The 17,151-nt window shown below is 37.7% G+C and overlaps 1 non-coding gene across 1 annotated transcript; it reads left to right on the forward strand.

Moving 5' to 3' along the window:
* Nucleotides 1-11,714: 11,714 nt before the first annotated feature.
* LOC141682826 (small nucleolar RNA R71) lies at nt 11,715-11,821 on the forward strand. The gene has a single exon (XR_012559965.1). It is a non-coding gene; the product is annotated as a small nucleolar RNA R71 (small nucleolar RNA).
* The last annotated feature ends 5,330 nt before the right edge of the window (nt 11,822-17,151 follow it).

Below are 17,151 nucleotides of genomic sequence, written 5' to 3' on the forward strand. Positions count from 1 at the left end.
AGTTATATGATTTTATTTCGCATATAAAAGTGATTTTATGATAATTTTAATTCCATAAATATTTATGTTGCCTTTAAAATTGGTTTTCTAATTTTATAATTTCAATAATTATTTTTAGGACTTTATAAAATTGAGAAATCAATATTTCGTTAATTATTCATTTTTAAATAATTTTCTGAGTGTGTTAAATGCTAAAATCCATATTTAATTACGGGAATCTTTAAAAATTATGAAACTTATAATTTATTAAGTTCGTATTATTCTGAGAATTTTAAAATTATTTAGGAAATTTTCGGAAATCGTTTTACCCGCGCGTTGTTTCGTTATTGGTTAAAAAGCAGGTATAAAGCGTACCTTAAAAATTGTTTAAAAATTTTGAAATTTATATTTCTATTTATTTCGGGATATTTATAATATTTTAGCGCTGTTTTCGTAATTTTCGGAGGTTATTTTATTTGCACCTCATTCTGTTAATTTCGAGTTTCAGGGGCAAAACAGACTATCAACCCTTCATATTTATCTCAAATGCTACGTGTCAGCATTTTAGAAAACTAGTACGTGTTGTGATTGTAGTACAGGAGAAGAAAAAAAAAGCAAAACACCCCCACCCCCTGTTTTTCTTCCCCCCCCGGCTTCACTTCCCCTGTATCTCGATCTTGTCTCTCTATCAATCTATCAGTTTTTCTCTCTCCTTATTCCTCCGTTTTCTTTCTTTCACTCGTCTTCTTCCTCCTTTCTTCATTTGTTTCTTGCTCGGCTGCGTTGTTTCAGTCACCGTTTTTTGGTATTTTTCCGGCTACTCGGTTCTTGTTCCTCTGATACATGCATATGTACTTGTGTGTATATATCGTATGTGTGTGTTACTTGTGTGAGTATATGTGTGTGGCTGTGTTTGTTGTTGCTCCGATTTGATGGTTTTCGGAGGCGCGTGATTTACACGCGCGTGTGCGTGTGTTTGTGCGCAGTTTGTGTTGCTAAATTTATTTACTATTATTAATTTTAATTCCTTTTTATGCAAGAATTATTTGATAAAGCATTCATGATATTAATAATTCTTGCAGGAAAAATTTTAGAATAATCGGTAGAATTTATTTGGATATCCGAATATTTTCGGGCACCAATAAATTTTGACACCGTACCGCGATGACTCGTTACGAGCGGACGGTGGACGTTGATGACTATGTTCTGAGTCCTATATTTTATAAATAAATAAAATGATTTTTTCGTAAAATATTTTCAGACTTAAATAATTAACTGTGATTGGTGTTGGGATGTAAGTTGTGTAAAAGGATAAAATAATATTGTGGATTGTTGAGAATTGTTGGCGTCGATTATAATCGACGGGTAGTCTTATAAATAAAGAAATTGCTGCCAAAATTTTCCAAAAATATATTTGTAATCGTATATAATTATGTGTTATGTGTTACCCTATTACGTTCGAGAAATATGATTACATGATTATGTGTATAATAATAATACGAGTCGGGTTGTCGGATTTAGGTTATTAGGATTTGAGGATATCAAGCATGTCGGTATAACTAATTAGGGTATTCTGTAATTGTAGATCCCAGTCGAGTTGTTCCAGGATCAAAGTCAGCGTGAAAGCTATTAGGGTTTGTAAAGCGTTGCAAGGCAAGTACCCCTGACCATTCTTTTATGGTTCAGTGTATATGAATAGCTAAATGTTTTATTCTCGTAATGGAACAGAAACGTTTTAAGTTACGTATCCCCTGTATGTATAAAATCATTGTTTTTGAATTGTTTTGGGGAAAAGTAACTTCGAAAAGTACCTATCTCAAATGGAATGATTTATGAAACGGATTTTATATGTGTGTTGGCTAAATAAAAGATTTTGAAAATGAGATAAGTACAAGTGTTTTGAAAACTGGATAAAACGGTCAGATATGGGATACATTGGGGCCAGAGTAGGCCTATTGAGGTGGCGTAAGAGGCTAATTCGGTTGCGCGCATTATAAAACCGATTAGTCCAGCAGGTCAGAGACCTAGCTAGTCTCTGAGTTCCGGAATAGGTAAACGGGATGGCAGTTAGAGCCGTCTGGTGTTGATAGCCTGATCACATGTCTTAACATATCCACTATGTATCTGATTGGGGATTTGTGAATTATATGAAAGCATGATTGATTGATACAGCGGTTTTTATAAAATGATTAGTATGCTAAAAATTGGACTCTGGTATTACGCAGCACACTACAATGTTGTTTTCACAAAGCATGCTAATTAGTGATATCCAGTTACTTTGATTATCATTATGAAATGTTGATATCATGATTACAGCTCTGTTCCCATTATTGTTACATTATTGTTTTAATCTGTTATTCATATTTGGTACTGCTGAGCGATTATGCTCACCCTTGCAAACTATTACGTATATTTCGCAGATGCCTAGAAGATCAGTCAGACCAACCTGTGTTCCCGCCCCTACTGGACCTGGCTCCTCTGAGGTAGTTATATCAGACCATGAGGTCTGAAGAGTTGCTGAATAAAGTTAGTGTGTCTTAGATAGTGAATAAAGAGTTTGTAATAATGAGAATCTGAATTATACTTGAACCTGGATCGGATCTTGGTTTGGGGTCAAGTTAGTATATTTTAATAATATCTCAATCGTTATGTTTTTGGGTAATTGTGTTTAGTGATGTCAACTCCTGACCCCGGGGTTGAGGCCGTCACAGTTGGTATCAGAGCTACAGGTTGAAGTCCCTGATTCAGGTTAGGGATCGTGTCAGGTAGGTGATAACGTGAGTCTTTAAGTGTGAGTCAGCAACTCATATAGAGGAGCAAACCTTTAGAGTCAGTAGAGGGTTCCGACGGCGTAACCCTGGCATCTATTAAATGTTTTGATAGAATTTCCTTGACCTGGTTGTGTCTTGCCTGTATATTTATTATGTTGGCAGTGGCCTATTGTGATTTCGAGTTCTCCATCTCGGGCTTCTGATTCGGATAGCTCAGATTCGGAGAAACCCCTTGACGCTGTTGCCGAGGAGACCCCTATGCCTCCTCCACCAGTCCCTTCTTTTGTGCCTCGAGACATCCCTGGATCTGGTCCTCATCCCCGTTGGGTACGTAGGTCTGTGTCTTTTGTCAGGGATTTCCCTCCCGGCTGCGGTCCCAATTCTTCCATGATGAGACCTCCGGCACCCCCTGTGGCCCCTAGTGGTATTTCTTCACCGATCCCTTATCATGTGCATAGGGCGGTGAATACTTCCTTTATCAGAGATCAGAGTCAAGAGTTTACTGCCCAGTTGGAGCAGGTACCTATTGCACCATTTCAGGGTATTTCTGCCCCTTCCCCTGAGGTGCGAGCCCGTGTGAGAGCATTGACCCAGATGGCTGTAGAGAGGGCTAGATCTGTTGACCATTTCATTAGTTCAGAGTTCAGAGCTGTGCAGTATCAGGACCTAGTGAACTGGCTAGTGTTTGAGCTAGGTTCCGTTGGTGGCAGTGGTAGAGACTAGACAGAGCTGCAGTAGAGGTATGCAAAGCTCAGAGTTGACTTCTAGGAGTTCTGTGGTTGTTTACTTTATATATGTACATTATGTTGTGATAGTTTGTAGTAGGCGAGGCTGTTATGACAGCAAATTTTGGCGTGTATTCGGATGGTTCTTTGTATTTGGATTTTCAGTTGTACTAGTTGGATTCTGTTGGTTACTGTAGTTCAGCTGCTTTATATTATTGTTCAGTTTTTATATATTGTGTGTTGCTATTAATGTTGTTATTATTATTGTTGTTTCTGTTGCTGGCATTTTTAGATTATAATCATTCACTTTGGACAGATCCAATTATAATGGGGGATGAGAATATTGTCTTAGTGGCAACGCTCTCCTGATGCATAAATATAAACTGTTGGAGGAATCCATTTTCTTATATATGACTATTATGTTTCAGGAGATGCCACCAAAGAAAAATTCTCAGCCCAATAACGGATCTGCTGGGGATCTTTCCATGAGTGATTTGATGAATTTGTTACATCAGTAGACTGTACAGCTGGCCCAACAGCAACAACAATTCCAGCAACAGCAGCAACAATTGCAACAGCAACAACAACAGCAACAGCAGCTCATACAACAACAACAACAACAGCAAATCGAACAGCAGCAACTACAAATCCAACAGCAGCATGAAATGAGAGGGGCAAATCAAGGTGTTAGTTTTAAGTCTTTTCAAGCAGTGAAGCCCCCAGAGTTTAAGGGAGAGGTAGATCCTGTTGCTGCCAGGATATGGTTAAAGGAAATGGAAAAGGCGTTTGCGCTCACCAAGGTGAGTGAGGATTTAAAAAACTAATTATGCTAGTTATTTTCTGAAAAATGATTCGAATTATTGGTGGGAATCTACGCGAGCCCTAGAAGAAGAAGGTCCAGTTCCCTGGGCCAGATTCACAGAGTTGTTCTTGGAAAAGTAATTTCCAGCCTATCTCCAAAGTCAAATGGAGATGGAGTTTTTGGAGCTGAAACAAGGAAATAGGAGTGTCACGGAATATGAAGCGAAGTTTACGGAGTTGGCCCGTATAGCACCGAAATATGTGAGTTCAGAAGCCCAACGAGCGAAGCGGTTTCAACAAGGGTTGAAGCCAGAAATAAGAAGTGGAGTTGTAGCCTTACAACTCAAGACATATACTTCGGTAGTCCAGGCTGCCTTAGTGATAGAGAGTGATCAGAAGTTAGCTGCAAAGGAGCAGGGTGAAAAGAAGAGGAAATTTGAAAGTGGACCTGCAAAGTCAGAATCAGGAATAGCGAGTCGGAAGTTTCAGCGTTGGTTCGGCAGAAATAAGAATAAAAAGTTTAAAGGGTAGAACTTTCCCCAAGTTAAGCACGGTACAACATCAGTTAACTCTGCCCTGACGAGGATAAGTAAGCCAGTGGTTGATTGTAAGACGTGTGGGAAAAAGCATAGTGGACAGTGCCGAGAGAATGTTAATTGTTTTAAGTGTGGACAGAAAGGTCACTATTCCATGGAGTGTAAGTCTGAGATTCAAGGAGTTACTTGTTTTAGTTGCAGCAAAGTGGGACACACAGGCTAGAAATTGCAAGTCAGTGACTCAAGGTAATGTTGGAAAGAGTGTGTCCCAAGGACCAGCAACCAGTACTGCGAGAGCTAGGACTTTAAGATGACCCAGAAGTCTCCAGTTCATGACTCTGATGTGGTTGTAGGTACGCTTATTCTTAATTCCGTACCTGTTAACATTTTGTTTAATTCGGGAGCGTCCAAATCTTTTATATCTGTGAATTGTGTGAATAAAATGCAATTGATGCTAGAAGATTTAGATGAAGCCTTAACTATAGAAGTGGCTAATAAAGATAAAGTACCTGTAAAACAATTTTGTCCTAGTTGTTCCTTAAAGATTTTGGGGTATATGTTCCCTGTTGACTTAATACCCTTCGAGTTGGGAGACTTTGATGTTATTTTAGGTATGGATTGGTTGTCTCAATATAGGGCAAATATTGAATGTAAGAAAAAGAGAGTTGTTCTGTACACCTCAGATAATAGAAGGATCAGTTACCAAGGGCAGAGGCAAGATAGGAAGTTTCTCTCAGTGATGCAAGCAAGAAAATTGCTGAGACAAGGATGTGAAGCGTACTTGGCTCATGTAGTGGATATGAAGAAAGAGACCCCTATTTTGGATGACATCCCTATAGTAAGAGAATTCTCTGATATTTTTCCAGAAGAATTACCAGGATTGCCACCTGATCGTGAGATAGAGTTTTCCATTGATTTGGTACCTGGAGCTGAACCAGTTTCTAAGGCTCCATACATAATGGCCCCGATTGAAATGAAAGAATTGGCTAAGCAACTTCAGGAGTTATTGGATAAAGGAGTTATTCGACCCAGTGTTTCCCCATGGGGTGCTCCAGTGTTATTTGTAAAGAAAAAGGATGGAAGTATGAGATTGTGCATTGATTACAGAGAGCTGAATAAGTTGACGATAAAGAATAAATATCCTTTACCGCGGATCGATGATTTGTTTGACCAGCTTAAGGGAGCATGTTACTTTTCAAAGATTGACTTAAGGTTCGGCTACCACCAATTGAAGATAAAGCCCGAGGATATCCCCAAGACTGCATTTCGAACAAGGTATGGCCATTACGAGTTCCTAGTAATGTCGTTTGGATTGATAAATGCGCCAGCAGCTTTCATGGATTTGATGAATAGGATATACAAGGAATATCTGGATAAGTTTATTATTGTATTTATTGATGACATCCTCATATACTCGAAGAATCCAGAAGATCACGCGGTGCATCTGCAAATTGCCCTTCAAAAGTTAAGAGAAAAGCAATTTGTATGCTAAGTTTTCTAAGTGTGAGTTTTGGCTGACGGAAGTACAGTTCCTTGGTCACATAATAAGTAAAGAATGTATCAAAGTAGACCCGGTAAAGATTGAAGCCGTATCAAAATGGGAGCAACCGAAGACACCAACAGAAATAAGAAGTTTTCTTGGATTAGCAGGATATTATCGAAGGTTTGTGAAAGATTTCTCGAAGATTGCATCCCCACTAACCAAGTTGACCAGGAAGAATGAGAAGTTCGTTTGGACAAAAAAGTGTGAAGAGAGTTTCAAGGAGTTAAAACGAAGATTAGTGACGGCTCCAGTGTTAGTATTGCCAGATGAGACGGAAAACTTTGTAATTTATAGTGATGCTTCTCTAAAAGGATTGGGATGTGTGTTAATGCAGCATGACAAAGTGATTGCGTATGCCTCCAGACAACTAAAGCCTCACGAACAAAAATATCCAGTTCATGACCTTGAATTGGCGGCTATAGTATTTGCTTTAAAGTTATGGCGTCACTACTTGTATGGAGAGAAATGTGATATTTACACCGATCATAAGAGCCTGAAGTACATATTCACGCAGAAAGATCTGAACATGAGACAGAGAAGGTGGTTGGAGTTGATTAAGGACTATGATTGTTCAATTAATTATCACCCAGGTAAAGCCAATGTAGTGGCTGATGCCTTGAGCAGAAAGGAAAGGCTGAATATGATTAAGATTGTGAAAGAGTTGGCATGAGACTTAGAAAGAATGGAAATTGAAGTTCGAGGATCTAACGAAAGTCAAGAGCACTATATGAAATTACTTTTCAACCGCCCTTGATGGAAAAGATTAGAAGATGTCAAGAAGGAGTTATGGAACAGGAGTTGGATACTTTGACAGGAGAGGAGTTGTGTACTCAAAAAGATATTCAAGGTTTATATAGGTTTTCATCCAGAGTTTGGATTCCTGATGTGACAGAGTTGAAGAACGAAGTATTACAGGAAGCACATAACTCTAGGTTTTCTATACACCCTGGTAGCACCAAGATGTACCAGGATTTGAAGAGAAATTTTTGGTGGCCAGGAATGAAGAAAGATATTGCCAATTGGGTAAGTAAGTGTCACGTGTGTCAGACGATGAAAGCAGAGCATCAGCGGCCGAGTGGATTGTTACAACCTTTGGAGATTCCCCAATGGAAATGGGAAGACATTGCTATGGATTTTGTAGTGGGATTGCCAAAGACAAGAGCGAATCATGATGCTATTTGGGTAATCATTGATAGATTGACTAAGTCGGCACATTTTCTTCCGATTAATGAAAGGTATTCATTGGAAAAGTTAGTTAAGTTATACTTGGATGAGATAGTTACCAAACATGGAGTTCCCGTTTCTATAGTATCGGATCGAGACCCGAGATTTAATTCCAGGTTCTGGACTAAATTCCAAGAGTGCCTAGGAACGAAATTGAATATGAGTACCACTTATCATCCTCAGACGGATGGCCAAAGTGAGAGGACGATTCAGACCATAGAGGATATGTTGAGAGTCTGTGTTCTAGATTTTAAGGGTAATTGGGATGAGCACCTACCTTTGATTGAGTTCTCATATAATAACAGCTACCATACCAGTATAGGGATGCCACCTTATGAAGCTTTGTATGGACGAAAGTGTAGGTCACCATTGTACTGGGATGAGGTAGGAGAAAAGAAAATGCTAGGCCCTGAGTTGGTTCAGCAAACTAGAGATGCCATAGTATTGATTCGGAAAAGATTGGAAGCAGTTCAAGATAGACAAAGAAAATACGCAGATTTGCATAGGAAAGACATGGACTTTGAAATAGGAGCTTTAGTGTTACTAAAAGTATCGCCTTGGACAGGGTTAGTACGATTTGGTCAGAAGGGTAAACTTAGACCTAGATTCATAGGACCCTTTGAGGTTTTGAAGAAAGTGGGAAAGGTCGCTTATGAGATAGCGTTACCACCGCAGTGGCAACACATTCATAATGTGTTCCACATGTCTATGTTGAAGCCCTATGTCCCTAATTCGAATCAAGTCATAGAATACAAACTGATTGAGCTTCAACCAAATTTGTCTTATGTGGAACAACCGGTCCAAATTTAGACCATAAAGAACGAGTCCTTAGGAATAAATCGATTCCTATAGTAAAAGTTTTGTGGAGAAATCCTCGAGTAGAAGAGTCTACTTGGGAATTGGAGTCAGACATGCTTGATAAATATCCTCATTTGTTTAGTTAAATTAGATTCTGGGGACAGAATCTTTTTAAGGGGGAAGGAATATAACGACTCGTGTATTTTAATTTTATTTCTAATATTTGGAAGTGTAATAAATGTTTAAGTAAATAAATAAAAGATGTGTGTTGATTTTGGCAGCAGTTATTGATTGTTATTTAATTATTTATGATTTGTTAATATGTGGAATTGGAATTATGTGATTTATTGGTGAGTTATATGATTTTATTTCGCATGCAAAAGTGATTTTATGATAATTTTAATTCCATAAATATTTGGGTTGCTTTTAAAATTGGTTTTCTAATTTTATAATTTTAATAATTATTTTTAGGACTTTATAAAATTGAGAAATCAATATTTCGTTAATTATTCATTTTTAAATGATTTTCTGAGTGTGTTAAATGCTAAAATCCATATTTAATTATGGGAATCTTTAAAAATTATAAAACTTATAATTTATTAAGTTCGTATTATTCTGAGAATTTTAAAATTATTTTGGAAATTTTCGAAAATCGTTTTACTCGCGCGTTGTTTCGTTATTGGTTAAAAAGCGGGTATAAAGCGTACCTTAAAAATTGTTTAAAAATTTTGAAATTTATATTTCTATTTATTTCGGGATATTTATAATATTTTAGCGCTGTTTTCGTAATTTTCGGAGGTTATTTTATTTGCACCTCATTCTGTTAATTTCGAGTTTCAGGGGCAAAACAGACTATCAACCCTTCATATTTATCTCAAATTCTACGTGTCAGCATTTTAGAAAACTAGTACGTGTTGTGATTGTAGTACAGGAGAAGAAAAAAAAACAAAACACCCCCACCCCCTGTTTTTCTTCCCCCCCCCCCCCGGCTTCACTTCCCCTGTATCTCGATCTTGTCTCTCTCTATCAATCTATCAGTTTTTCTCTCTCCTTATTCCTCCGTTTTCTTTCTTTCACTCGTCTTCTTCCTCCTTTCTCCGTTTGTTTCTTGCTCGGCTGCGTTGTTTCAGTCACCGTTTTTCGGTATTTTTCCGGCTACTCGGTTCTTGTTCCTCTGATACATGCATATGTACTTGTGTGTATATATCGTATATGTGTGTTACTTGTGTGAGTATATGTGTGTGGCTGTGTTTGCTGTTGCTCCGATTTGGTGGTTTTCGGTGGCGCGTGATTTACACGCGCGTGTGCGTGTGTTTGTGCGCAGTTTGTGTTCCAAAATTTATTTACTATTATTAATTTTAATTCCTTTTTATGCAAGAATTATTTGATAAAGCATTCATGATATTAATAATTCGTGCAGGAAATATTTTAGAATAATCGGTAGAATTTATTTGGATAACCGAATATTTTCGGGCACCAATAAATTTTGACGCCGTACCGCGATGACTCGTTACGAGCGGACGGTGGACGGTGATGACTATTCTGAGTCCTAAATTTTATAAATAAATAAAATGATTTTTTCCTAAAATATTTTCGGACTTAAATAATTAATTGTGATTGGTTTTGGGATGTAAGTTGTGTAAAAGGATAAAATGATATTGTGGATTGTTGAGAATTGTTGGCGTCGATTATAATCGACGGGTAGTCTTATAAATAAAGAAGTTGCTGCCAAAATTTTCCAAAAATATATTTGTAATCGTATATAATTATGTGCTATGTGTTACCCTATTACGTTCGAGAAATATGATTACATGATTATGTGTATAATAATAATGTGAGTCGGGTTGTCGGATTTAGGTTATTAGGATTTGAGGATATCAAGCATGTCGGTATAACTAATTAGGGTATTCTGTAATTGTAGATCCCAGTCGAGTTATTCCAGGATCAAAGTCAGCGTGTAAGCTATTAGGGTTTGTAAAGCGTTGCAAGGCAAGTACCCCTGACCATTCTTTTATGGTTCAGTGTATATGAATAGCTAAATGTTTTATTCTCATAATGGAACATAAACGTTTTAAGTTACGTATCCCCTGTATGTATAAAATCATTGTTTTTGAATTGTTTTGGGGAAAAGTAACTTCGAAAAGTACCTATCTCAAATGGAATGATTTATGAAACGGATTTTTTATGTGTGCTGGCTAAATAAAAGATTTTGAAAATGAGATAGGTACAAGTGTTTTGAAAACTGGATAAAACGGTTAGATATGGGATACATTGGGGCCAGAGTAGGCCTATTGAGGTGGCGTAAGAGGCTAATTCGGTTGCGCGCATTATAAAACCGATTAGTCCAGCAGGTCAGAGACCTAGCTAGTCTCTGAGTTCTGGAACAGGTAAACGGGATGGCAGTTAGAGCCGTCTGGTGTTGATAGCCTGATCACCTGTCTTCACATATCCGCTATGTATCTGATTGGGGATTTGTGAATTATATGAAAGCATGATTGATTGATACAGCAGTTTTTATAAAATGATTAGTATGCTAAAAATTGGACTCTGGTATTACGCAGCACACTGCAATGTTGTTTTCACAAAGCATGCTAATTAGTGATATCCAGTTACTTTGATTATCATTATGAAATGTTGATATCATGATTACAGCTCTGTTCCCATTATTGTTACATTATTATTTTAATTTGTTATTCATATTTGATACTGCTGAGCGATTATGCTCACCCTTGCAAACTGTTACGTATATTTCGCAGATGCCTAGAAGATCAGTCAGACCGACCCGTGTTCCCGCCCCTACTGGACCTGGCTCCTCTGAGGTAGTTATATCAGACCATGAGGTCTGAAGAGCTGCTAAATAAAGTTAGTGTGTCTTAGATAGTGAATAAAGAATTTGTAATAATGAGAATCTGAATTATACTTGAACCTGGATCGGATCTTGGTTTGGGGTCAAGTTAGTATATTTTAATAATATCTCTATCGTTATGTTTTTTGGTAATTGTGTTTAGTGACATCAACTCCTGACCCCGGGGTTGAGGTCGTCACATACTGGCTATTTGATTATCTCCATAATTAGCCAAAGTGTCCACCTTCATCGTCAAAGCCTTAAGTTGGGTAGCGATAGCAGTTGCTGCGTCCAACTCCAGAATTCCTGCGAATTTCCCCTGAGTCACTCTGGGAAGGATTCTGGTACTCATTAGCATCCATCAGTTTGATAAGTTCATAAGCTTCATCATAGCTCTTAGCCCACAAGACTCCTCCTGATACCGCATCAAGCATGGGTCTAGAATTGGCACCCAATCCATTGTAGAAATAATTAATGATCATCCAATCAGGCATGCCATGGTGTGGGCACTTCCTTAGCATCTCCTTATATCGATCACAAGCCTCACACAGAGATTCCCCAATTTGATGAGCAAACTGGGTAAGAGCATTCCTGATTGCTGCAGTTTTTGCCATTGGCAAGAATTTAGTGAGAAACTTTTACGCGAGATCCTCCCAAGTGGTGATAGATTGTGCTAGTAAAGAGTGTAACCATCACTTAGCCTTGTCCCTCAAAGAGAATGGGAAAAAGCGTAGTTTGATAGCATCTTCAGTCACATCATTGAATTTGAAAGTGTCGCAGATCTCGATGAAATCCATGATGTGCATGTTGGGGTCTTCAGTTGGAGAACCTCCAAACTGAACTGAGTTCTGTATCATCTGAATCGTGCTTGACTTGATCTCAAAAGTGTTAGCCCTGACGGCTGGTCTGATGATGCTTGACTGAATATCATTAATTTTAGGCTGAGAATAGTCCATCAAAGCCTTCGGATTTTCTGCTTGATCTTCCATAGCTACTACAACTCGTTTGTCGACTTTCTCTTCTTCCTCTACCTTCTTTTCTTCCTCAAAAACTTCCTTACGAACTACCACAACTTCTTCCTCGGCTTTATCCAGTGTCTCTTACGAGTACGCGAACGCGTATACATACACCCTCGCTAGAGTACCTGAAATAAAATAAGGAAACAGATAAGTAACAGTGTACGAGTCAATGAACTTTAACAACCACTGATGAAAAGCACATAACTATCAATTAACATTGGAGTCCCAGGCAGCGGCGCCAAAAACTTGTTAGTCGCTAAACACGCGCTAATAATACACGTAAGTTTACGAGTTCGCAAGTAGTATAGAATTTTTTCTAGTTCGTTCCCACAGAGACTGTATTGGTTAACTAATTAATTCACGCACTTAAGCAATAATGTATGGTTATTATTCAATGCTAAGATGATGACAATTTGAGGTTGTTTATAACTAAAAATTAAACTAATGATTATAACTATGAGAATAAGATTGATTGAATTAATATTTATGACAAACATGGGATTCTAACTTCATTAAATACTTCATTCAATAGCCTTATTGTTCTTAACCTTAGCATGCAATGGTGATGACACTAATAAGACAACACAAAACTGATAAACGCCAACTTTCGTTGCACGAGTACCATACTACTAGACATCCACAAAGGTTTCCAAGTAAAAAACAAGATCTTCTTCGTCTTCGTTGAATCGTGCTAAAACGGTCTTCTTATGCTCCCTTGATATGTCTCTGGCTTGACTACTTATTAAAAACGACCTAGAGTTATTTATATAGCAGCCCCATGCAGCATAGATTTCTTCCAATTCGAATTAGAATAGAAACAGAATTCTGCATCCCGACACGGCGCGGCCGCGCGCTTGATCAGTGCAGGCGCGCTGGCATTATATACTTTGGCGCGACCGCGTGCTTGATCAGCACGGGTGCGCTGGGCTTCTGCTAAAACTGACTTCTTTATTTTTCTTATAGCTTCGAGCCGACTTTTAATGAGCTTTTATTCCAACACCACCTTGACACCAAATTAGCACCAAAATAATGTTAATGCGCCTGATTACCTAGATAATGCCTGAAATGCAAAAACACTCGAAAACACGTTAAAATACTTAACAACTGGAGTAAAAAGGTATCAATTCAAAGCTTATTAAAGCATTATAAAGTGTCATAAATGCCAGTTAATAATGGGATATCTTCAGGAGAGTAGTCCCTCCTGTCTTTATCTATCATCTTCTCTGGTTCTCCTGAAAGTGAAATAGCTACCTTCATTGGTCTATGAGGACCATCATAGATCCTTGTTAGGTCACACAACACTATAGAAGGGGGTTGAATATAGTGTTTATACAATCAAATCGATTTATAACCAAGTATGTAACAGTGATCAAGTTTATTTAATATAATAAGCTCTGTTACAAAGTAGGTTAAACTACTCTCTCAGTGATGAACAATATCACTAAGAGCTGCTAGGTTACAATGTATAAGCTTACTCGTGAATGATAACACTTATAGTGTAAATCCTAAGCTATGTTTATATAGTACACAGTTACAAGATATCTTCTAATTGATATGGAATATAATTCTGTCTCCTAAAATATATCAATCAGATATTATCTTCTATAAGTCTTCTAGTTGTCCAACTCTTCATGCATATCTTCTATTGTTTTAGTCATAATCCTCTCCTGTAAATAAGATGCATTCATTATTTGAAGTATCCGCACTTAAGTCCTGATATAATTCCTAACGGCCTTAAGTTCTGATATAAGTTCTGACTTCAGTAAGTTCTGATTTCCAGTAAGTCCTGATATTAAGTTCTGAAATTAAACACAATAGATTAGACATGACATCACAAATATATCTAACAATCTCCCCCAACTTGTAAATTATGAAAAATATACAAGTTAATAGATTTGATGATGTCAAAAACATTTAAGTACAAATGCAATGAGAGTTTATTTAGACAACTAAAACAACTTACAGTCCTTGTAGCGTTTACCAATCTTACTGAGTCAATCTAAATCCAAAGTGATTATTGACAAAGTTTGATATCAGCTTCTCTTCTGCATTCCTCAGGACTTGAGCTAACGTAGCCTTGACTTGCTTTATTTCTTCATCTTGACTTCCAATCTGGTAGATTGCAGTCCTAAGTGCTGATATGTGATTTCTTTCCAATCCATCACCAAGTATGATCACTCTTGGGTGAGATGAGTCTTCATTATAGCACATACATTTCTTTTTAAGAATAACCTCAAGTTTAGCAGAATCCTTGTTCATTGGAATTTCACTTACATTATCTTCAACTATATTTGGAACAAATTATGTAACCCTTGATCCAGAGATTCTGGCTTTATCCCTTATGTTCTTCATGATGAAATTTGACCATCTCCTGGTAATCTCAGACTTTATCTCCAAAAGATAATGAAAGAATTGAAGTTCTTTCAGAGATTTGTTTAGCACATCTGATTCTGACATTCTGTATGTTCTTCTATCTTCAAAAAATAGAATCAGCTTTTCTTTGACATTACTTTTGTCATGAGCATCCAGTACCACTTGAACAGATATAACCTTGTCAAGGTGTTTCCGTGTAACTTCCTCAAGTGGTTTGTTAGTTAATAAGAATGGATCTCTAGTAAGTACTTCAACTCCTGTCTTGATCTTGTCTTCTTCAGAACCTAATCCAGCTATGTCTCTTGCTTCTCTGGCTTTCAATCCAACAGTCATGAAATCAGATAGCAGTTGACTTTTCTTAGGATCTAATGGATTAACATTTTTCCATAAGAGTTTTCTCTTATCGGCAACTGTCAACTTGTTCAAATCAACTTGAGCACTGTCAGAGGTTGATGTCTTGATGACTTGATCAGAATTTGATGTTTTTTCTGTAGCTTGGTGTTCTTCACTCTGAACAACTTGACCTATGTCGGAGGATGTCTTAGATTCTTCTGATATCTTCCTTCTTTTCAGAGTTTCAACAGTTTCATCTTCAGCAGCTGTATCATCAAAAACTTGAACCATTTTGCACAAAGGTTTCATCAGGATTTGAGGAATCTTCATCTCCTGTGTCTTTGTTGGTTCATCAATCTTTCCTTTCCCTTTTGCCTTGGGATCAATTTCAAATTTTGATCTTGTCTTGGGCTTTGAAGCCTCAGACCTTTCCTTGATCACAATGCCTTTTGCCTTAGGCCATGGAGGTTTCTTTGTATTAGAAGCTTTAGACTTAAGATTTGTCTTCTCAGCTGCAAATCTAGCTTCTTCCTCCTTGAGAGTCTCTAAATCCATTCCAGGATTATGCTTGAGAAATAATCTTCTAGAAATTTCTTCATCAAGTGTCTGAATATTGGGATCTTTATAGTAGACTGTAGTCTCCCTTCCCTTAAGCTTCAGAGTTTGCAAAAACTTCTGAGAGTCTTGACTTCCTCCTTGAATGAGAATATCATAACTTGATATCAGACTTTGATCATCAAAACTTTCTTTCAGAACTTGAGCATTCACAGCTTCAAAACTTGTCTTCTTCCGTGTAGAAGATTTGCTAGAATCATAAATTAGTTTCCTTGAAAAAACTTTGCTGCTTTGCCCTTGACCTTGACCCTTGCCCTTGCTAGGGTTTCCCTGGTCATCTTCTTTATTATCCTTCTTCTTCAGTACTTGACTAGTTGAGCATTTGGACTTCACTACCTTCTCCCCCTTTTTGGCATCATCTGGTAGGAGTAGAGATAGAAGAAGTTCTATTGTAGATTAAATTTTATTCAGTTAAGTCTGTTGAGAGGCTGGATTCTACAGGACCTCAGTAAGTTGGGCAGGTTTCTTTTCTTCAACCTTCTCAATAGCCTCTACTTTCTCATGAATAGGTATGATAAACCTGTTCTTGTTTAACTTGAGCATCACGTCCAGCTTATCAGCATTTTCCGTAGTTTATCAACATTGGCATGAGTAATGGAGTGTTGACCTTGAAGGCTTTTAGTACTGAGAGCTGTGACTTTAAGTTGAGCTTTAAAGTTAGAATTTGTCAACAACTCATTAGGTTTTGCAATATGATCTGACAGAACTTTTGAGCATGGAATGAAATCAGATTCATTCCACTTCTTGGTCCATTCAAATCCTCTGTGAGTCTCTTCCCAAGGAACATGAGCTTCTTGTTCAACATATTTCAACAGTTCCTCCTTTCCAAGAATTAGAGATGGAGTATTTACTGGAGCTGACTCTCCAGAACTTGCAAGAAACTCATCATCTTCTGAAAACACAAGTGTGTGTGTGGCTGTAGGAGATTCTGGTACAACTTCATCTATTTCCACATCCAGAATTGGAGTAGTTGGGACTTCGGCATTTAGTGGAGAAACAGGTGGAGTTGTCACTTGTCCTTGTGGTGCTTCCAGAAACAGGACAGATGGAATGTGCAGCTGATGAATGTCAATTCCAGGACTTAATCCTGAATCTTCAACTTGAACATTTTCTTTGATAGGAGAGACAGGAAGTGTGATCACTGTGTCATGAATAGTGTTTCCAGGTACCGGAAGGGCTTAATTACCATAGGTTCTGATGAGATCAGAAATTCCTAATCCCCTTCCTCAGCTTCTTTAGCATCCTCAGATTGAGGTTGTGCTATATGCATTTCTGCTCTCATCTTCTTTGATCTTCTAGATGGTGGAGGAGTTGTTTGAGCAGCATCAGAACTTGAAGTTCTTTTCCTCATTAAAATACCAGAACCCTCAGCTTCAGTTTCCTTCTGAGGAGTTACCTTTTCAGCTACTACCTCCTTCTGAAAAATTACATTTTCAGCTTCTATTGTCACAGGTTTTGATGCATGAACCTGGACTTGCTCCTCTTCATCTGATTCATCTCTAAGAATCATCCTTCTTCTCCTTGGTGGAGATTTAGGAACAAATTTTGCTTTTGAAGGTTTGGGTCTAGATGTTGTAGCAGATGGTTGT

Source organism: Apium graveolens, chromosome 1 (assembly GCF_009905375.1).
Source record: "Apium graveolens cultivar Ventura chromosome 1, ASM990537v1, whole genome shotgun sequence".
Classification (NCBI taxonomy): Eukaryota; Viridiplantae; Streptophyta; class Magnoliopsida; order Apiales; family Apiaceae; genus Apium; species Apium graveolens.